Source organism: Suricata suricatta, chromosome 4 (assembly GCF_006229205.1).
Source record: "Suricata suricatta isolate VVHF042 chromosome 4, meerkat_22Aug2017_6uvM2_HiC, whole genome shotgun sequence".
Classification (NCBI taxonomy): Eukaryota; Metazoa; Chordata; class Mammalia; order Carnivora; family Herpestidae; genus Suricata; species Suricata suricatta.
In genome coordinates this window covers 129,606,906-129,630,141 of record NC_043703.1, presented here as the reverse complement: position 1 = coordinate 129,630,141, position 23,236 = coordinate 129,606,906, and the positions used below count along the sequence as shown (strand labels likewise).

The following is a 23,236-nucleotide window of genomic DNA, read 5'->3' as shown; positions in this document are numbered from 1 at the left end:
AAGTGTACAATCAGTGTCCAATGGCACCCAGTCTGCCTCCAGGCATGTCTTCTGCCCCAGGTAAGTATAGATCCACTATGTGTCCAGAGAGCTGGGCACTCCAGAAAGCAGCCTTCTGTCACCAACCCCTGGGCCCCTTCCTAATCATGACTTCACAGCTGTCTGCAATGGGAACCATAGGTCAGTGGCTGGGAGGCAGGACGCCTGTCCTCTGGCGACCCTGGGGTTCAAAGCCTGATTCCCCACTTTCTAGCCACGTCACGTTTTGGCAAAGTGCTTCATCTCTCTGAGTAACATTGGACGCCCAATTCTCCGGGCTTGGCTTTCCCTGCCAGATACTCCTAGGTACCCAGAGCCGGGAGGGTCTTCGTTCTGAAACTGCAGCCCCAGCCTCTGGTGCCCACTGGGGCCACTCGGGGACCAGACCTCCAGTGTGGCCTGCCTCTGTGTGGGAGGGGAGAGAGCTCCAGAAGGTCCCCCACCTGTACTGAACAGTGTCACTCTGGCTCACGACTCACCGGCAGAACTGGTCCCGTGCCCCACCTGCCACAGGACAGGAAATGCCAGCTTGCCACACCAGGAAGTGGAGAGCTGCAGCTAGTCGGTGAGCGCCCCTCAGATGTGCCAGCCCACTGATGGGATGGAGAGTATGCGGGCAGTCTAAGGCCCTCCAAGCCCCTTTTGGGTCACCTCTGTCTTCAAAGCATTCTGGGAGGACAGTGCATGACTCAGGAGCCCCGAGCCCCTTCGTCAATGGCAGGTTTTCTGACCAACAGTGAGGGACAAGGAGGGCCATGCAGCCTCCGCTCTCAGCCTGAGCACCGACCTACTCTCCCTACTTGCTGGGCTCGACCCAGGGCCTGCTTCACCAAGGGGTCTGTGTTGGCCCTCAGGTTCTTACCCCCTGACACGGCAGAAGGTTGGACTCCCCTGATGGAACTCAGATCTGCAGTGCTGGGGACAGCCTGTGGCTGGGGGAGGGCTTTCCCTGGGACAGGAGGTCCCACAACCTGGCTCTTCAGGTTTATCGTCATCAACACTGGCTCTGGAAGTTTCTGGAAAGCACAGCTCCACTGCAGGCTTTGCAGCTGAGTGGCCTGCATTCCACCCTTGGTGCTTTGACTTACCAGCAGGATGACTTTGAACAAGTCGCTTACTTGGGCCTCAGTTTCCTTGTGTGTAGCCTGAGGCCCTTAACAGCATCTCCCTCATAGGACTGCAGAGAGAAATGGGAGAGAAAGGTGGAAAGAGACAGGTGATCAAGAGCTTAGGGACCATACAACTTCTACTACCCAAACACGCCTCCTACAGACTCTTGTTGTCGATTTGGATGAGGTTTTGACATAGAGCTGGCACCCCTCTCCTTCCAAACCTCACTGCCAGCCTGCGAAATCAGGAACCACACAGCCCTGCATCATGGGGCTGCCCCATTGCAGGAAGTGCCCAGGGCTGGCAGCCGGAGCTCAGGTAGCTGTCACTATTAGACGTCCTTCAAAAGCACAGCCCATGGCAGATGGACGCTCCAGGAGGACTTGGTCACTTGAAGTTGTTTTCCCGTGAGCAACCAACTTTCCGCTCCTTACATATTCTCCCCTCCAGATATCACCAGGCCAAGCCCTTAAACTCAAGCTCTGAACTTTTATTATGTGAACTAATTTCCTGGTGGGGAAGAATCAGCTCCCAGAGGGTCTAGATTCTTTTTTCTTTTAAAGTCAAGTTAGTTAATATACAGTGTAGTCTTGACTTCAGGAGTAGAACCCAGTGACTCATCTCTTATAAATGATACCCAATTTGCACCTCCACAAGTGCCCTTCTTAATGCCTATCACCCATTTAACCCATCCCCCCATTCACCTTCCCTCCAGCAACCTTCATTTTTTTCTCTGTTTTGAGGAATCTCTTACGGTTTGCCTCTCTCTCTGTTTTCATCATATTTCTCCTTCCCTTCCCTTATGTTCATCTGTTGTACTTTTCAAATGCCACATGAGTGAAATCATATATCTGTGTTTCTTTGACTGACTTATTTCACTTAGTTCCATCTTAGTTCCTCTAGTTCCATCCACATTGTTGCAAATGGCAAGATTTCATTATTTTTCATTGCTGAGTAGTATTCCATTGCATATATATGTAGCACTTCTTTTTTATCCATGTCGATGGACATGTGGGCTCTTTCCATAATTTGACTAATGTTGATAGTGCTGCTATAAACATTGGGGTGCATGTGCCCCTTCAAATCAGCACTCCTATATCCTTTGGATAAATACCTAATAGTGCAATTGCTGGGTCATAGATTAGTTCTATCTTTAATTTTTTTGAGGAACTTCTATACTATTCTCCAGAGTGGATGCACCAGTTTGCACTCCCACCAGCAGTGCAAAAGTGTTCCCCTTTCTCCACATCCTCGCCGACATCTGTTTCCTGAGTTGTTAACTTTAGCCACTCTGACAGGTGTGAGGGGATATCTCATTGTGGCTTTGATTTGTATTTCCCTGATGATGAGTGACGTTGAGCATCAATTAACCATCTGGAAGTCTTCTTTGGAAAGTGTCTACTCATGTCTTCTGCCCATTTTTTCACTGGATTATTTTTTTTTGGGGTGTTAAATCTGGTAATTTCTTTTTTGTTGTTGTTGTTGTTAAGTTCTTTGTAGATTTTGGATACTAACCCTTTATCCAATATGTCATTTGCAAATATCTTCTCCCATTCCACCAGCTGCCTTTTCATTATGTTGATTGTTTCCTTCACTGTGCAGAATCTTTTTATCTTGATGAGGCCCCAATAGTTCATTTTTGTTTTTATTTCCCTTGTGTCTGGAGATGTGTCGAGTAAGAAGTTGCTATGGCTGAGGTCAAAGAGGTTGCCGCCTGTTTTCTCTTGTCAGATTTTGATGAGGGTCTGGATTCTTGCTTGGGAAGGTGCAGGCTGGATGTCTCCCAGCTCTGCCCCAGTCCCTCTGGGGACACCTGCTGGGGATGGGTGCGTGTCCCAGACTGGCCAAGGACAGGGTCCCTTATCCCCTCACGCTCAGAATATGGATCAGAGCATCTCAGGGTTCTCATAACTGCTGATCAGCAAAGGAGCCTGAGCACCTCCTCATGCCTCACCATCTGCAGCCGGATGCTGGACCGGGATTGTTGACAGCACAGGGTGAGCCAAGGAAGCCGAAGACAGAATTTTGCCTTTATTCACATGCTGATTGTGGCTCAAAAAACATATATTTCACACCCCCATAGTTAAATATTGGCAGCATTTATAGAAGTACTGGAGCTAAGAGCAGCTGGCTGTCTAAAGCACCCATTTTTTTTCAGAGAGTGTTTTCGTTGGTTGTTGTTTTGGAACACAACAGTCATTTTCTTCTTTTGAGCAGTATAAGAAGAAAAACATCACCTGTCCAGGAAAACCATTGTAACATGTTGTGTTTCAAAATAACTAATTTTGAATGGGCCTCAGAGGTGTCTAGAGTTCTACTTTAAAACAAAAGAAGGGGGCGCCTGAGTGGCTCAGTCGGTACGTGTCCGACTTCGGCTTTGGTCATGATCTCACCGTCCGTGGGTTTGAGCCCCATCTTGGGCTCTGTGCTGACAGTTCAGAGCCTGGAGCCTGCTTCCAATTCGGTGTTTCTCTCTCTCTCTGACCCTCCCCTGCCTGTGTTCTCTCTCTCTCTCTCTCTCTCTCTCTCTCTCTCTCTCTCTCTCTCTTTTAATAAACTTTAAGAAAAGTGTCTAGATTTCTAGAATGGCCACATGTCCTCAGAGGGAGAGAAGTGTCCCTTTACCCTACAGAGGCTGTGGTATCTATACCCCACTTCTTACGCTTTTCCAAAATGTCTGGTTCATGCAAGTGGTTTTATCAAGGGAACAAGGTCTCCCTGGGGACCTCCTTCATAACACAGAGAATCCCACCACCTCCCACATGATTTTTAAACATGTTCCTTGACATCCTTGTAGGTAAAAATCTCTTCATTATTACCTGTGCCTGAACAGAACTCCATTTGACACGTACACATTGTGTTTTTGTTTTTTACAATTTCAAATACGCTGAATCTCCCAGGAATCAACCACTGCATATATCAAAGGAAGACAGTACTTTGGTTTGTTTGAAACGTTTCCAAGGTCCAGTCTCCATTCTGGACAATCAGGGCACAAACATCATTGTTTTCCAGGCATGTCAGTCACCGGCATCATGTCCCTACTCGGTCTGCATTTACGGCCCTCAGACCTGTGTGGATTCTAGGCTCGGAAGCGGCTGTGAGTGTGCAGATGCACTCAGAGAATCCCCTCACCTGGCAGGGCATATTGGCAAAGGGTTTCTCAGGGGACAGGTGAGAAAAATAAGGATTAAATATTTATCTAGGTTCCCCAACATTTAAATTTATACCACTGACCCAAAGCATAATTGTGTCCAAGAGACACACACACGAAAAAATCCATGTGATTAAAAGTTCCTTTCTGAGACAGGATGAGGTCGGTATAATTAGACATCAAGTCCCCTGGCCTCCAAATCCTTCCAGGTCTCTGTCTTCTGCACCAAGAAGGACCTTGGCTCACGGAAGGACCTCTTGGGCCAGCACACCCTGGCCCTTCTTAGCAATTCCTCTTCCTAGTTAAGGTCAGACGGTGCATCCCCAGCGTGAGGGCACAGTCTGGATTTTGTAGCTGCAGGTGCCCTGGTTCTATTCTTATCTGTTAAGAGAAGCCCCATCCCCCAGTGCAGGGTCAGTGAGCCCCGATTCAGGTCCCAGCTCCCCTCTTTCCAGTCAGGTGACCCTGGGCTGAGTCCTCACCCTAACCTTCTCTTCCTTGAGGGAGGGCAGGAGTGTGGGAGGGGCTGCGAGGGGAAACAAGAAACTGCCTCCGGCAGGGGTTTAGAAGGAAGAGGCACTCCCTTAGCAAGGGTGATCCTCCCACTGCCATGATCGCTAGATTCCACTGTCCCAGAGCGGGTTTGCTGCAGCTTTGGGCTCCAGCAAAGGGTGACCTCTTTCTTCACTTCCCATCCCAAATGACATCTCCTCTTGTGGTTCCTGGTCCAACTTGGAGGCATCCTAACACCCCACCAAAATGTCATTGGAAACTTTGGCAACCGGTACCCTTCGGGGTCCAAAAGATGCCGGTCTGCGCCAGCTCCTAGAGCATCCAACCTGTCCTCAAGGCTTTGCTGCAAGGCTCTCCCACCATGACACTGAGCCCTGCAAGGGTAGGGGCTGAGCCACATTACTTTCTGTCCTCCCAAAGCCATGCATGCAGTTGGTGCTTAATTAGTGCTCACTGGGTGGATGGATGGTTAGACAGACAGATGGACAGACAGATCTGACAGCAAACTCAGCCCAGGTGGAAAGTCTGTATTGGCAGATGACCATTGAAGTGACTCCCTCTACTCCCCAGGAGAGAAAGGGGCCTCTCCCCTCCCACCTAAGGCCTCCCTCTCCTGGGCTCTCTGCAGCAGCTACAATGGGAGACGAGAGAAGCTGGTGGTAGATCAGGTTCCTAACATCTCAAATCATTTTTCAAACTCTTTGTCCAGCCCCTTGGGCCCTTTGCCAAGTACTTTTCTGCTCAGTTTTCAAACCCTAGGGAAATGCTATCTGAACATTTCCAATTCATTTATGCTCAGTTCATCAACATGCCATTCTGTAAGAGCCCTGTAACCTCTGAGAGGTCTGGGAAACTTTCCCCTGGTATATTTATATGTGAAAAGCATATTAACCAGCAGTGCCCTGCTGTGCTGGCCCCACCTGCCCCCAGGACCACCTGGACAGGCTCAGATGCAGACAAACCCCAGGCTACTTCAGGACGGGAGGTCAGGCAGGGTACCATCCGGGCCACCCCACCTCCACAAACAAGAGAGAACTGCTGGACCCAGGCAGGAGATTGGAGTTCCCAAAAGCAAACATTTTCCTCCCCAGGAACAGATTCCTCCCCAGGGAGCACTCCTGAAATGCAAATGAAGAGTCTCCAGAGCTCTCCAATTGGAGCTGGGAGAAGAGGGACGCATTCTGAGCCTTGGATGGGGAAGAGGAGTGTCAGCTCCCCCTGCCATCACTTCCTGACTGGGCTGAGGTTTAACTGGGATAGTGTCCCCCGGGGTCCAGAGCCCCACTAGATCCAAGATCCCTTCCAGAGAGGCAGGGAAGTGTGATAGAGCTGCCCTCCTGCCCACCTCCGGCACACTCCTCAGCGAAGCCCGGAGCCCACAAGATCTGCTGGTGTGCACCCTCTAACTACCACATTCGGCTTCGTGGCCAACAACTCTCCAGGTATACGGAGAGCTTCTTCGCCCCCACCCGCGTCTCCACTTTCACCTCCATGACCCAGCTTGGGAGGAGGGAGAGCACCAGACATCAGAAAATCAGAAATCGCTAGAATTGAAAACAGAAAATCAGTGGAGACAATGAAACAAAAATCTAGTTCATTGAAAAAAAGTCAAATTCACAAACCTCTAGCAAGACTGACAAAAAAGAGAGAGAAGACACAAATTACCAATTTCACCATGAAATGGGACAAAACTACAGATTCAGCAGCCATTACGTGAATAAGAAGGAGATACTATGAAAAACATTATGAGCATAAATTTGACAACTTAGATTAAATAAACCAGCTCCTTGAAAATTACCAACTACCACAGCTTAAACAAGATGAAACAGATACTATGAATAGCCCTATAACTAATAAAGAAATTAACTCTTAATTTTAAAAATCCCTAAAAAGAAACCTCCAGGCCCAGATGATTTCTCTGAAGGGAATTTTATTTAAAATTTTTTTTTAAATTTTAACACAAATTTTCCACAATTTCTTCCAGAAAGCAGAAAAGAAGGGAACACTTCCCAATTTATTTTATGAATCTAGTATCAAATCAGACAAACCTGACATCAAATCAGACAAAGATAGCACAAAAAAAAACCACAGACCAATAGAGCTCATGGATACAGATGCTAAAATTCCTTTTTTTAATGTTTATTTATTTTGAGAGAGAGAAAGAGAGAGACACACAGAGAGAGAGAGAGAGAGAGTGGAAAAAGGGCAGAGAAATAAGGACACAGAGAATTCCAAGCAGGCTCTACACTGTCAGCACAGAGCCTGATGTGGGGCCCAAAGTCACAGACCATGAAATCAGAGCCTGAGCTGAAATCAAGAGTCAGACACTTAACCAACTAAACCACCCAGGTACCCAGAGATGTTGAAATTCTTAACAAAATATTAATAAATCAGATTTCTCAGTACACACCAAGAATACCATGATCAAGCGGGGCTTATTTCAGAGGTGCAAGGTTGGTTCATTACTCAGAAATCAATGTGTAGTCCATATCAATCGGTGAAGGAAGACAAAGGAGAATAGCAATTAATGCAGAAAGAATATTTGACATAATTCAACACCTACTCATGACAAAAGCTCTCAGAATACTGTGAATAGAGGGGAATTTACTTAGCTTTGAACAACATCTATCAATAACGATAGCTAACATCAAACTTTATGATGAAAGTCTAAACACTTTCCACCTAAAATCAAGAACAAGGTAAGGATGTCTAACCTCACCACTATTATCAACCTCACCAGTGGAACAGAACAGGAGACAAAATATGGTCTCACACAAGAACAATTGGCTGATTTTTAACAAATGTACAAAAGCAATTCGAGGGAGGAAGGGTAGTTTTTCAACAATTGGTATTGAAGTGACTGGATGTGCAAAAAAAAGACCCTTACCTGACACCTCACATCTTGTACAAAAATTACCTGTAAACAGATCACTTTGTCAAATGTAAAATGTGAACTTTATGATTTCAAAGAATACATAAGAAAACATCCTCAGAACCTAGAACTTGGGGAAGAGTCCTTCAACTTGACACCAAAAGCACAATCCACAAAAGAAAATGATAGATTGGACTTCATCAAAATTAAAAACTTTTGCTCTGGGAAAGATCTAGTTCAGCGGATGACAAAACAAACTACAGACTGTGTAGTCATTCTCAATCACATACGTAACAAATTACCACAAATGTGGCTGCTTAAAGCAACACCCATTTATTATCTTACAGTTTTGAAGTCCAGGCGTGGCTGGTTTCTCTCCTCTAGATCTGCCAAGCCTGTGTTCCTTTCTAGAGGCTCTGCTCCAGACTCATCTGGTTGTCGGCCGAGCTCAGTTCCATGCAGTTGTAAGACCAAGGTGACCATTTCCGGGCTGGCTGTCAGGTTGGAATCATTCTTAGCTTATAGACTTCTGAGTTCCTTGGCTCATGGGTTCATGTCCTTCTTCTATCTTCAAAGTCAGCAATGTAAGTCAAATACTTGTCACACTTGAAATCATTCTAACCTCCACCTCCTCCTCCTCTTCTCTTTCTCTCTCCCCCTCCCTCCTTCCTTTCTTCTCTCCCTCTCTCTCTCCCTCTTTCTTCCACTTCCTCTTCTACTTTAAAAGTCTCCTGTGTTTATGATGAGCCTATCTAGATTATTCAGGATAATCTCCTAAATTTTAAAGTTGGCCACTTAGCAACTTTAATTGCATCTGAAAAGTCTCTTTGCAGCAATACCAGGTTAATGTTGGATTGAGTAATCAAGGAAAGGGGAATTCTGAGGGGACATCTTTAAAATTCTTTGAAACCCTACCTACTACAGACCGGAGAAATTATTCGCAAACCATATGTCTAACAAAGCACTCATATCTGGAATATATGTTATTATTATTTATATATGATATGGTATTTATTATCATTACTAATATATATATTAAGCTCTCAAAATTCAACAGGAAAAAACAATCCAATTAGAAAATAGGCAAAGAAATAAAAAGAAATTTCACTGAGGAGAAAAATACAAATGGCAATAAGCACATAAAAAGATATTCCACAACACTAGCCATTAGGGAAGTGCAAATTAAGATCAAGGCAAGCTAACCCAACTCACCTATCAGAATTGCTGCAGTAAAAATAGCAGCAATACCAAACACAGGTGAGGATTTATAGAAGCTGGATCTCTCATCCGTTGCTGGTAGAAATGTAAAACGGTGCAGGCGCTCTGGGGAATCATATGGTGGTTTCTTAAAAACTAAACACACACACTTATCTTATGACCCAGCAGTTGCTATCCTGGGTATTAATTATCCCAGAGAAATAAAAACTTATGTTCACATGAAAACTTATACACAGGGGATCCTGAGTGGCTCAGTTGGTTAAGTACCCAACTCTTGATCTCAGCTCAGGTCTTGATCTCAGAGTCTTGAGTTCAAGTTCCACATTGGGCTCCAAGCTGGGTGAGAAAACTTATACCCAAGATTTTATTGTTGCTTTTTTATATGTAATAGCCAAAAACAAAGTAATCAAAATGTCCTTCTATGGGTGAATACCTAAACAAACGGTGGTGCAACCATAGTTAGGATTATTAGCGCTGGATTATCTCCAGATACAGATGCAGACACAGATGTGGACACAGACAGACACAGACATTAGATGCAGATGCAGACGTGGATATATGGAGGGAAAAACAGTCGAAGAAACTGGCTCCTGTAACTGGAAGCTGACATTCGCAGCAGGCTGGCAGGCTGGAAAACCAGGGAAGCGTAGATGTTGCAGCTCCAATCTGAAGGCAGCCTGCCGACCGAATTTTCTTTCTTGGGAGAATCCAGGTATTTTTTCTTTATTCTATTAAGACCTTCAACTGGCAGTGCCTGGGTGCCTGGGTGAGCACCCAACTCTTGATTTTGGCTCAGGTCATGATCTCAAAGTTCGTAAGACTGAGCCCCACATCGGGCTCATCGCTGACAGCAAGGAGCCTGCTTAGGATTCTCTGTCTCCCTCTCTCAAAATAAGTAAATAAACATTAAAAAAAAAAAAAAAGACCTTCAACTGATTGGGTGAGGCCTGTTGACATTACAGAAGATAATCTGCTTTACTCAAAGTCTGCTGCTTTAAATGTTAACCTCACAGCCTTGACAGAAACATCTAGAATAATACTTGACCAAATATCAGGGTCAATACTTTGATCGAGCCAAGTTAACACATAAAATTACCCATCACAACGGAGTACTAATTGACAATAAAAAGAAATAGACGTGGACACACACAACAACTTGGGCGGGTGTTTTTACTCCGCTGAGCAAAACACTGTGGTCTCAAAAGGTCACATACCCTATTATTTCATTTACATAACTTTTCAAAATAAAAATACAAATGTGGAAAACAGATAAGTGGTCAATAGGGTTATGGATGGTGGGAAAGGGGACAGCATGATTTAAGGGGAAGAACAAGCCGCTCTTTGTGGTGATAGAGCAGGTCTGTGTCTTGGTTGGATTGGTGCTTTCAGGAATCTCTACATGTGATAAAACAGCATAAAACCACACACATGTATGACGGCCAGTTTCCTGGGTTTGCTATCATACTGTAGTTATGTAAGTTGTAACCAGCTGGGTGACTAGATGGAGGGTACACAGGAGGCCTCTGCACTGTCTTTGCAACTCCCTGTGAATCTATAAAGATTTCATAATAAAAGCTTAAAAAGAGGGGCACCTGGGTGGCTCAATGGGTTAAGCATCTGACTCTAGATTTCAGCTCAGGTCACGATCACACAGTTCATGAGTTCGAGCCCCACGTCGGGCTCCGCACTGGCATATGAAGTTGCATGGGATTCTCTCTCTCTCCCTGTCTCTGCCCCCACCACAGCTCACTCTCTCTCTAAGTAAATTAAAAAGTAAACTTTAAAAAATAAATTAAGAAGAAAGAACCAGAAGGATTTATAGTAAAGGGTCAATAAGCAAATTTTCAATAATAAACATGCATTCCCCCTAAAATAATACAAGCTTTCTTTTTCTTTTTCTTGTTTTTTTTTTTAATAAGAATGCCCAAAAGTTTTCCCTCAGAAGGGATTAGAAATACCAACTAACACAATGATGACTGTTAATAACCACTGGAGGAAGAGGTCCAGGGAACCTGCCCGAGAAGCAAGCGTTAGGATGTCCTCCGCCTAGAAACCACTGAGATGGCTGGGCCCCTGGGTTCTCAGGCCCCTGAAGGAAAATATGAACCCCCCCACCCTGCATTCTCTCCTTAGGTAGCCCTGGAATTGCAGGCGTGGCAGTGATGGCCCAATGGCACAGGGGACACAATCACTTTGGCACCAGAATCTGTTCTTTTTTATTTCCTCACCTTCTTAAGGCTAACCAGTTTCCTTTCTTCTTATATCTACCTAAACTAACAGCTAAAAATAAATAAACACCACTATCTGCAACGGCCTCACAAATCTGTGTTAATAGAGTCCATTCATATGAATTTATTAAGCCCGAGGAACCCCACATCAGGCTCTGTGCTGACTGCTCAGAGCCTGGAGGCTGCTTCAGATTCTGTGTCTCCCTCTCTCTCTGACCCTCCCACCCCCCCCCCGATCACGCTGTCTCTGTCTCACAAAAAGAAAAAAAAATTAAAAACATAAAAACATTAAAAAGAAAATTGACCTTTTAGTCATGGGACGAGACTGCATTCAAGTTGCCTTTCAAAGAGCATTCTGAAATAAAAATAAGAACCATGCAGGGCAACTGGGTGGCTCAGTTGGTTAAGCATCCAACTTTGGCTCAGGTCATGATCTCGAGGTTCATGAGTTCGAGCCTCACATTAAGCTGTGTGCTGACAGCTCAGAGCCTGCAGCCTGCTTCAGATTCTGTGTCTCTATTTCTCTCTGCCCCTCCCCTGCTTGCTCTCTGTCTCTGCCTCCTTCAAAATAAATAAACATTTAAAAAAATGTTTTTAGGGGCGCCTGGGTAGCTCAATCAGTTGAGCATCCAGCTTCAGCTCAGGTCATGATCTCATGGTTCGTAGGTTCAGGCCCCGCATCAGGCTCTGTGCTGACAGGTCAGAGCCTGGAGCCTGCTTCCGATTCTGTGTCTCCCTCTCTCTCTCTGCCCCTTCCCCATCTCTTTCTGTCTCTCAATAATAAATAAATGTAATAAAATAAAAATAAAAAAATAAAGTGTTTTTAACTAAGAATCATGCAGATAGGACTTTAGGGGAGCCTCAAGGAACTGCCAAACAAGAGGGCATCAATGGATGGCCCCCATTCAATGTGGGATAACACAACAGGAGAGGCTCATGGGGAGACGGCTCACAGGGATGACCTTTGCCTACAGTGATGAACCTCATCTACAGTGATGAACATTGTCTACAGTTATAAGCTTTGTCTACAGTGGTGAATTTTTTTCCCCTAAGTTCCCTTAATCTTCCCACCAGCCCTGCCTCCGTCCCCATAAAAAACCCTCTGACCCCATCAGGTGTTAACTGACCTTCCAAGGCTCTGTACCTCGTGTTGGGGCTTCTTCCCCCTTCCCGGGAAATGAATAAACAGGGGTTGGCTGGCTCGGCCTCCCGCCTGTGTTATTACAGCTGATTCACCAGATACGGTTGGTACACAGTTCGGAGTATTGATGCAATTCACTTCACATCGGATCATATTTCCCTGTGTCATTAAATATTCTTGAAAAACATGATTTTTAATGGCTGCTAACATTGCCAGCACCATCTGCTTCCTTGATGTTGGCACTGAGGCTGGCAGGCCTCGGCGTCCGCCGGTCTTGGACCCATCCGGTGGAGAACACACACCCACGTGTGGCCGTTTGCAGTAGTCCACATTGTACACTCGGTCCCCTGCAAAGCGACTGCTTTGAATCCAGGCATTTAAATATCAAAACAATGATAGCCACAAAAAAGTATATGTAAGTCCTATAATAAGCCACCTGGCCTTTAGCTCAAATTTACCTGCCCCTAAGGGGCTCCTGGGTGGCTCAGTCAGTGAAGTGTCTGACTTTGGCTCAGGTGCTGATCTCACAGCTCGTGAGTTCAGGCCCTGTATTGGGCTCTGTGTTGACAGCTCAGAGCCTGAAGCCTGCTTTAGATTCTATGTCCCTGTCTCTCTCAGCCCCTCCTCCACTCTCACTCTATATCTCTCTCTTTCTCAGAAATAAGTAAACATTTTTAAAAATGTTCTAAATCTACCTGCACCTGGGATATTTCCATTCACTTTAGTTCAGATAATGGAGGAATGAACTTTCTTTCCTACATGACCAGGGATAGGCATCCAGCATGCAAGCTCTAGAAGATGGTATTAAAGGATCCTTGAATCACAGATTTTTAAAAATTTTTTAATGTTTATTATTTATGAGAGAGAGAGACAGAGCACGAGCAGTGGGGTGGCAGAGAGAACAGCGGGGCTTGAACCCATGGACTATGAGACCATGACCTGCGCTAAAGTTGGACACTTAACCAACTGAGCCACCCAGGCGTCCCAAATCATAGATTTTTTAAATAATTATGTTTATCGCACATAAGATGTGTTTATGTCCCAGATGCTCAAAACAACATAAGAAAGAGTAATTAAGATATAGAGTATTTAAAATAAGTAAGCATGAAGCACTTGGGTGACTCAGTCAGTTAAAATAAGGAAGCTTTCTATCCATTTGAATAGATATTCAATCTATTAATATGAAATTATTATCACAAAATACCTTGCCTCAGAAATTTCTGGTAAGAGTTAAGGTCAATTTTTTAAATCCTCACAGCAGTAACTGGATAGAAACCTTCATGGAGTCTGCCTCCAGGTACATCTAAAGAAGAAAAAGGACGTATTGCTCTTGTATGGGCCCCTTACTAAAGATTATAAGAAAGTCATACAATGATAACAGCCTCATTTACTACATACATACTAGGCCCCAAGTACTGCACAAAGTAACTTTATGGAAAGGTATCCCTACCCTTTGTGGTGTACTTTTGGTCCAAAATGGCAAGAGGAAGGATGCTTCATTGCGTAACATAAGAGCTCAGATTTAAAGAACAGTGGATAGTACCAGCAAACAATGCTCCACATCAAGGGTCCCTAAGCCCCCTGGCCTCCACATGGGTATTTCATGGTCAGCTGAATGAGAAACCCACCACTCTTTCCATTACCCGCTGCTCCTGAGAGTCTTCTCTCCAGGCTTTGCTCTTCTCACCCTTGTGCCCACTGGTGGACCTGAACAGACAAAATAGGAAATCTTTGCGTTTTCCTTCTCCCTGCTTGCTCTATGCCAGACTGTGTTTTCCACGCTGGCCACAAGAATACCTCCCACCCCACGCGCCTTTCCAAAACTTTGCATTCCTCCATGAATAGGTAGGATCTAATTCCTTTCCTCTTGACCTGCGCAGGCTTAGGACTTGCTTTCAACCAAAAGCACGTAGCAAAAGGGTCACACCTGGTTTGCAAAGCTAGGGCAGAAGAGGTGATCTAGTTTCTACCCTGCAGCTAAAACACTGAGCCCCCCGTAAAAAGTCTGACCCCTGGGAGGCTGCCATGCTGAAAGAAAGTACAGGACGTCTGTAGGTATTCCAAGTGACAATGCCAGGTAAGGTCCCAGCTGATAGCCAGCATCAACCACCGCAATCACCAGTGATTCCAGCCCTCAGCCCCAGTCGTCACTGGTCTTTGTGTCTCCCCAGGTGACATCCCAGACACCAGGGAGCAGGCTGGCCAATGAGTCCAATGACGCTTGTAAAGTGTTCCTACCACAGGACACGGAGACAAACTTGCTAGTGAATGTGTTCACTTCTCAGAGTATTTGTGATGAATCGATCAAGAAAACTTATATTTTGGGGCACCTGGGTGGCTCAGTCGGTTAAGCCTCCGACTTCGGCTCAGGTCAGATCTCACCTTCGTGGGTTCAAGCCCCGCATCAGGCTCTGTGCTAACAGCTCAGAGCCTGGAGCCTGCTTCCGGTTCTGTGTCTCCTTCTCTCTCTGCCCCTCCCCCTCTCATGCTCTGTCACTCTCTGTATCAAAATAAATAAACCATTGAAAAAAAAAAAAGAAAAGAAAACTTATATTTCCCTGAAATCTTACAGCCTGTGCATGAAAGAAACTCAATTAAAATGACAAAATGGCCTAAAATTTGCCAAGTTCACAGCTCTGTGAAAAAGCTGGATTGAAGAACTTGGTTGGTCCCAAAAGATAAACTGGAGGCTCCTAGCCTCACACCCAAGTCTAGGCCTTGGAACTTCCAGAGGGAGGCTGGGTCTGCTAAGCCCTGTTTGGAAGGTTCTGCCCAGCCCAGAGGTCTAGCAGATGGCAGGACAGAAATGGGCTGTCGGAAAGACTGGTTCCTCCCTGGATGTGTTTGACATCTGGGAAGAAAATAGAGAAGTGCCTTGGCCCTTCTTCTGAATGAGATTCACGGTGATGTGTGCACAGGGTGCAAAAGAGAGAACGTTAATGAAACAATACGATGGCCACATTCCCTTGTAAACGCAGCCCAGTGTGTTCAGGCTCTCCCCGGTCTCCCCAGTCACACAGGGCATGGCTCCTCCCTGGGGGCAAGTCAGCAACGTGGAGGTAAAGTGTTTATCCCAACACGGCAGGGGTACCCAGATCGATCCACCACTACCTCCAGGACAGGACGCTGAAGTGCGAGCTCAGTGAGCTGGCCCGTTCTCCGGAAGGAAGGCCCCAGTGACAAAGAAGGCCTCCCATGCATTTGCAACTCTCAACTGCTCAGAGAGGGGGCGCAGGGCCTGTGCTGAGAGCCTCTGCGCCCGGCTCCCTGGGCTCCTTTCTCTCTCCTGAAGGAGGTGTTCTCTGGGAACAGGCCTGGACTGGCAGTCTCTCCCCTGGCCACTTGCTGCTTGGCACAGAGCGAGAAGACATTGCAGGTGAGCACTGACCATAGAGGAGAGCAAGATCGTGACCATTGGCATGCTGGGAGAGGAAGGGCAACACACTGCCCATCAGCACGAGGAGAGGGACAATGGAACACGCCCAGCGAGCTCACCCCAGACACGCCTTGGTTCCCTCGGAAGTCAACAAGACAGAGTAGGAGGAGGCATCAGGGGCTTTGGGCAGCCTCCTCTCCTCCTGGTCCTTCTTCTGGGCACCAACCCTCCACACTTTGTGTCCATGCCGGATCTCAGATGGGAAGATCAGACCAGGCAAGTAAGCATGTTGGCATGATTATGTTCCTAGAGCTACGCCCAGATGGAAAAACAAAAACTAGGGAGAAGATTTTAAAAATAAAAGAATTAACACTTCTCTTTTGTTGGCAGTTTCTGAAGACTGCTGCTCCCCCGTTTCTCTAAGAACTCCTTCAGGCTCCGGGGAGCAGGACAGCAGCTCCTGTGTGGGCGTCTCATGTCACCTGTCACCAGGAACAGCTGCATCTTTTTGATTCTGATGCAGTTCCCCATATACAGTAGATGCTCAAGCAATGCTGATGAAATCAAAAGGAAACCTTAGGAATGGCTTGTATGGAGGTTAAGACCCTTGCCCACCTCAGGCTCTTGGGGGGGTTTCTGGTACCCACCAGCATGACAGACGTCTCCTGCGTGCCGAGAACGCTGAGCAGAGCCATCTCTGTACTGCATGAGTGCAGGCACCAGGGAGAATGACTCGCCAACCAGCCTCACCCACAGCCTCAGGAGTCTGGGGGTGATCTAAGCACCTGTTCTGTGTCAGCTGCGATGAGCCCTTTGCACAGTGGCTGCTTATGGCTTCGTTAGCCGGGTAAGGAGCCACCCTCAGCCTCTTGACCATAGGCCTGGGGCGGGGGGGGGGGGGGGGGGGGCGCCGCATAGCAGGAGCACAGTTCCTCCCTGAACAGGGGAATTATAGAGACTAAAGGAAACCCATTTGCTGCAAGGGCATCTTCCAGCACCTGCCGGGCCTCCTCCTGATGCCGTTCCGTGTTCTGGCAAGGACGTGCTGGAGAGAACATCACTCCACCCAAAAGCCAATCTGCCCCCTCTTTTGCATTAGCTGGCTTCGCCCTCACTGACGTGGGTTTGGGTGGGCCTGGCTCCAGCCCCGCCTCCCACAGGCAGCCCACCCACCCCTCGGTGAGGATGGACAAGGCCCCAGAGCCCCAGTCTGACCCATTCGTTCCCTCCCAGCAGCCCGATATCTTCTTACCCTCCTGCTGACACCATCCATGTCCCCTGGAAAATTACTTAAGAAGAAGGTAAAAGATGGTTCTGAAAGTGACCCATAACACATTGACAGGTGTCCCACCGGCACACCTCTTACCTCCCAAAAAGAAGAAAACAACTCATCCTACTGATGAACGGACAGCTGGGTGCCAGGCAGGTTCAAGGACTGGGACACAGCCTGGCAGGGAGCAGAGATGACTTGGGCAACTGTTCCTGGGGCTGCCGGGCCAGCACCTCCTGGAGAGCAGCTGGTGATGGCGCCGTGCCAGCCATCTCCCTTGGAAATGACTCCTGTGACATTCGTTTCTAATGACCCAGCACATCTGACTCACCCAGCCACCCTGATTCTCATTGCCAGCAGCAGTGATGTGGCACGGCAGCAAATCTCTGGAGCTCCCTGCCCCAGAAGGGAAAGTCCAAGCACCCCACAATTTCCAGGGGGCCCGCAGCCTTGCGGTCTGGCTTGGTGGCAGAGGAGCGAGTAGGTGTGCACTGGGCAGTCATTGTATGGCCACCCCACGACCTGTGCTCCAAGCTGCAAATGAAAAAGAAGTCCGCATCTAAAGGTCACAGACAGGTGTACTGCAAGGCCAGTGGGAAGGGGGCTAACAGGAGGACATCTGGGGGCACCTTTAACTCCTGGAGAGGAAAAAAAAAAAACATTCCTGTTCTGTGTGTGTCTGGCAGATTCCAGCCACTTCCAGTCCCATGGCTGAGGGCCCAATCTGGCACCGCCCATCGGTTTCATTCCTGGGAATAGACCAGATTTGATTGGAACCAAATATCCCCATTTCTGAAGATCCTTGCAGTGAAGCTTGCAACTCATCCTTCAGGCCCAAGGACCAGGGGGAAGCAGTGGACACCTGCTGGTGGCGACCCAGGAGCTCTCTCTGGGCAGTGGAAATTCGGAGTGTGTGCATCGATGTTCACAGGAAAAGACCAGCATCTGCAGTATCTGACGGCATGGCCAGGTGGAAAGAAAGCCCAAAGCCATGCTTGGACAAATGCTTTTGTTTCCATCCAAAAAGCACCAGAACTCAAGGTGAGAGCTGTCAAGCTCATCCAGGCGGCATGTAGAAAATCAGAGCCAGGGTCAGGACACACCTACTCACTTTCGAAAAGGGAGTCTGCTCCAGAGGGGTCTGGGAGGGCCCTGGGGCTCTGTCACCAAGTGAGAAATACCGTTTCATCAAAGGATGGATTACTCCAAGCACACTTTCCCTCTTCACGTCTTCACGAGCACCACAAGGATCTGGGTGTCCAGGGAGGCCCCATCGAAAGGGTTCGCTGGCTTCCCCCTTAGTTTGGGTTATCTCTTTCTCGTGTCGACCAAACTGGGTCAGCCAGGCGACTACAGTAAGCTGCTCAGAGAGGGCAGCGCTGTTTCCAACAGACACCCAAACACCTGTTGTTCTTGTTAAGTAAAAACAAGTTAATAGTCACAGCAAAACCATGAAAGAAAACCACAAGTGACCTAAGGATTTCTGACTCACCCCCTAGCCTGAGTACTTTGTGACATTCCACCAAAAGCCATCAGCCACCTGCAGCAGCTCTGAGAACTGCTGATCAGCAATCCTTTCGTCTCCCCAACTCAGAGTAATTACCCGAGTGTGCCTACTCCCAGATGGCTCTGGCCTTCAGATAAAAAAAAAAGAAGAAGAAGAAAAAGAAGACTCAACAACAACAACAAAAACCTACCTTCCCCCTAAGCCCAAGTGACTAAGAAAAGCTGGCAGGGACCCTCCCTCAGACCATAATTGTGGGAAACCTCTTGCAAAACAGTTTCCTCTGCAAGATAAACTGTGTCTGTTCCCAGCAGCCAAGTACCACGCCCAAAAGAACGGTGAGAGATTTCCTTCAAGAAACCTCGAGAAAACACCCAGAATATTCACTCTTCTATGCACTGGGATGAGTTGTGAAGATTTACTCACACTCCGAGAAGATATTCTTCTTCTTCTTTCTTTTTAATCTTAAAAAAATCAAATACAGCCACCAGGGTAGGCACTGCATAAGCCCAGTCCTGGAAACCAGGGTTCATAAGTTAGTTCTAAGTCAGGCTGGGGCTCGGTAACCTCCTATCAGCAGAGGGTCTGCCACAGGCCAGGTGCAAGTCAAGGCCCTTCGCTTGTCAGCGGGACCACCTTCCAGAAGCCCAGCTGTCCCAGCTGCACAGGGGCCAGCCAGGCCCCAGAGCCATCCTGCAAGAGGCAGCTGGTGTGAATGTTGCCATGCTCTGTGTCACATAGCTCAGATAGTTCAGGTCACACCTGACGGGAACAGCTTGGGCCGCAAGCCAAAGGCTACCTTCCTGGGGCTGGACTAGGAGTGGCAATGGGCTATGAAGTTTTCTGTTCCCAAGCACTGCCCTGGGGTTGACCGGGGCCCTCTGTCCCCATCAGAGTCTCCGGCTTTCAATCTGATGACAGTGATGAAGGACCATAAGGTGAGCTGAGGGCAGAGTGCAAGCTAGCAAATCTCCCCACCCCCCATACCCCCCCAGCCCCCAGGTGAGATATGTGTGACATTCCTCAGGCACTTCTGGCTGCCCAAGAACAAAGGAGAGGACAGAAAACAAATGGTTAAACTGATAGAGTCTCCATCAATTTACAAATCTCTCAGTACAATTACAAGACAAGGACAATCGTATCAACAGCCGGATGTCCAGAAACTCCCTACAGTCTTCATGTTAATGCTTTGCACAGGGAAAAACCACCTTAGCGTGACAATAGCTAGGCCTCCAGTAATCCTGAGTCTTCTTTAGCCCATGGAAACCCCTTTAAGAAACTTCCTCTTGACCTTGCCTCCCCCAACTCCTTAGTATGCAACCAGCCACTCTTCACACACACACCGACCCTGCACTTGAATAAAAACACCTTTCTACAACAAAGATGTCTTCAAGAATTCTTTCTTGGCCATCAGCTCCGAACCCCACTATCACCCCAAAACCTCATCAATAGTATTGAGGTCAGAGCAGGAGAGGGGACTGCCCCGCCTCTGTCTGCACACCGCCCAGCACGGCCCAGGGGCCTCTGGGTCTTCCATTCACCTGCAGTTCATTCCCTAGGCACCCAGGGAAAACCTCTGCTCCCTGACAGCTGATCAACGGGCACAGTGCTCAGGGTCTTGGGGAAGACATAGATGATAGGAGCCCAAAGGGAATCCCTAGGGCACCAGGGTGAGGCGGAGTGGGGACTCCAAACCCCATAGGCAGAAACTGCCCCGAATAACACCTATATGAGCACCATCTGAGGGCACAAGAAAATCTCCCTGCACAAGGGAAAATCTCTCCCTGCAAAGTCTCTCCACACACTGAAAGTCCCCTGTTAGAAGCACCCCAGGTGCTTCTAGGTTGTTGCCTCCGCTCCTCTGTTGATTCCTCTGTGGGATGCTGCTCAAAAACAGTAAAATCCATCCAGCACCTTCTAAGCTTTCACACTACGTTTCCAGCACTCGATCTTTCAATACAGGATCGCAACCGAATTAAGAGGCAGGCAGTTCTATTCACCCATGTTATAGAAGAGGAATGTGAGACTGAGTGAATTACACAGTGTTTACAGGCCGCTCGGACAGCAGTTGGAGCCCCGGTTCAATCCCGTGAATATCAGACGCCACAGCCATTGTTTCAGGCCATCGCACGCTGACACAAGCGACTATTTCTCGCCTTCCTGCTGCACCTGGCAGACGCCAACACCCTGGAGAAAAAGGAGCTTGCAGGGTCTAGTGCTAGCCCCTCTGCCCCAGGGCGATCCTCAGCACCTGGGTATCTGGGCAAGAAGGCGGTGGAGGGCAATCTAACCTGTAGACCAGGGCTTTGTCTCCTGGAGCGCATTCTTCGGGAAGTCTCTCCGGGCACCGTCTGTCTCAACTTGAGCACCACGAACATTGGCTGAGTGTGTAGCTGGCTGCAAGAGTCATGGTTGTAGCTAAGACTTGTCTATAAATCTCTTTATAGGTACTTAAAAGAAATAAACCTAAATTTGAGAATCAGACTGTTCCACTTCTCCAGTGCTCAGAATCTACTTCACCCCCTGAGGCTCTGAACTCAGCAATTAGCAGATGGGGGGGTGGGGGAGCTCCTGAACCTGAAGGAAAGAGAAAAATTACCTCAGGAAGCCAACGCCCCTTCTCTAGACACCCTCAGCACTGCCTTCTTTAAGTCTATGTACTTAGAATGATGTGCAAAGTGACAATTTTGACATTCCTCAGAAGGAGCGTTCACCCTGCGCCTGAGCATGCCCAGGACACATTGGCTGTTGATCAGGAACAGAGAAAAGCCAGAAGTAAGAATGGCCAGTGTCCAGGGGTCCATACCCCCACTGGACACCACCGTTTAACACAACTTGGATGACTTATATGACTCTACCTAATTACGAAGTCTTTAAAACCTGGATACCCTAAAGGTGAAAATAATAAAGATGTTAGTAAAGACTTTATGAAGCCAAGAAAGCATGTGGAATGTTCTAGAAAAGAGCTCCTTGCCAGGCATCATATTAGTTTATTGTTATCTCCACAGGGTTCAAGACAAAGTAAATTCTCAGTAAGCATTCATTTTTCTTACTCTTTTTTTGCTTAACTCTCTTAAAGTAACAAATCAAATCTTGACCTCTCACATCACCTCAGAAATGACAGAAAGCAAAAATCAAAATGGGCAATTCTGACACCTCCACAATCCCCAGCTGAGGTTCATGCTGACATGTGCCCCAAGCCTCGCCCATCCATGTTTAGAATTATCGTTCTGGAAAGCAGTTTGGCAATCTGAGCTAAGAGCCTTCAAGAAGGAGTTTCCACCCCTCCACCCTCACCGACCTTCTGGCGATCCATTAGTAGGAACAAGTCAGAAACTTGGATTTATTTCCAAAGATGTTCACTGAAGCATCATATATAGTTGTAAAAAGTTGGCACCAGTAAATCTGTCTTACAAGGTAAGAATGGTTAAATAAATTATGGTACATCCATACGACGGAAGAAACCGCAGTGATTTCACAATGGCGACTTCAAGACGGTTTAATGAGGCAGAACCATAGTTATGCTACAATGTTAAGTGGAAAGCTGTAGCTATGCAGCGTTAGATACACAACAAATTCCAAGACTGCAATAAAATCGCACACACATGTGTATATACGCAATCGGAAAGAAATATTACAAAATGGCAAAAGTGGCTACTGTCTGCGGATGGTAAGATTATGGTCCATTTTTTATTTTCTCTTTTGCCCCTTTATCATTTTCTGTCCATTGTCTTTATCATTTAAAAGGCTACTGAAAAGAAATTTCCATCAAAAATAATGAGAAAAAGGTTCCTCACAGTTCACAGGGCAAGCATGGAGTCATAGGAAAATTTTGTATGTGAAATGCAGTTAAATACAGTCCTGCTCTGGCTTTGCCCTTGCAGAGCCGGCGGGGTGGGCAGTCCCAGCCTCTCACCCCTGCTCCCACGAGGAAATGGGGCAGGGGCCCAGGCCAGGCAGCAACGGATTGCAGTAATGCCAGAAACTCACAGCAGAAGCTCTCTGTATGGCTGACTTAGAGCATTCAGTGCTTTTTGTGTTTTTTAGGATTTTTTTAATATTATAATGGATTATAGGACAAGGTTATATAATTATTCTGTTTACATTGGGAGTTTTATATATATATATATATATATTGTGAGAGAGAGACAGGGAATGAGAGGAGGGAGGGGGGCGGAGAGAGAAGTAGAGAGGATCTCAAGCAGGCTCTGCATTGTCAGTGCAGAGCCCGAAACAGAGCTGGATCTCACAAACTTCTCACAAACCATGAGATCATGACCTGAGCCAAGTTCAAGAGTGAGTTCAAGAGTGAATCATGTAACTGACTGAGCCACCCAGGTGCCCCTTGAGGTTTTTTTTTATAAGAAAGGTGTCAGGTATAAGCCACAAGACACATCAAGATACTGGAGATGCTTACCCCCGTGTGGAAGATGATGATGGCCACAGCGTCCCTGTCCCATGCAGCTCTGATCAGGGGACAGTTGCACCTGGAACTCTGCTCGAGGATTCTAGAGCTGCACTGGCTGCAACAGAGAGGAGGCTGGACAGATGAGCCCGTGTCCCACAGACAGAGCCAGAAAGAGGAGCAGGTGTGTCTTTCCCAGTTAGGGCCTACGCAGCACTGAAGACCCATCTCTGACATCCTGTCACTGTAATGACTTTGCATCATCACTCACATGCCCCAAGGGCTCTCCTTTCTGGCTTCCTCCACTTCCCCTTCAAATATTTACATAATAAAACGTGCTTCTCCAATATAGGCCCAAAAACATGGCTTCAGTCTCCCGCACACCTCAAACATACTGACAAACACCAGC

At 47.2% G+C, this 23,236-nt stretch overlaps 1 long non-coding RNA gene across 7 annotated transcripts in view; it reads right to left on the bottom strand.

Moving 5' to 3' along the window:
• The window catches only part of LOC115290094, a 49,554-nt gene extending 26,659 nt beyond the window's left edge, over positions 1-22,895 (bottom strand). For 5 of the 7 annotated variants that reach the window (XR_003907952.1, XR_003907955.1, XR_003907956.1 and 2 more), the window contains exons 1-2: positions 22,840-22,895; positions 1,128-1,216 (exon numbers count right to left, since the gene is read on the bottom strand). This is a non-coding gene — a long non-coding RNA (uncharacterized LOC115290094). Of the gene's footprint in view, positions 1-1,127; positions 1,217-8,030; positions 8,246-13,915; positions 13,980-22,839 lie in introns of those variants that run through there. The other 2 variants (XR_003907954.1, XR_003907953.1) reach the window with 2 other exon arrangements.
• Between the last annotated feature and the right edge of the window lie 341 nt (positions 22,896-23,236).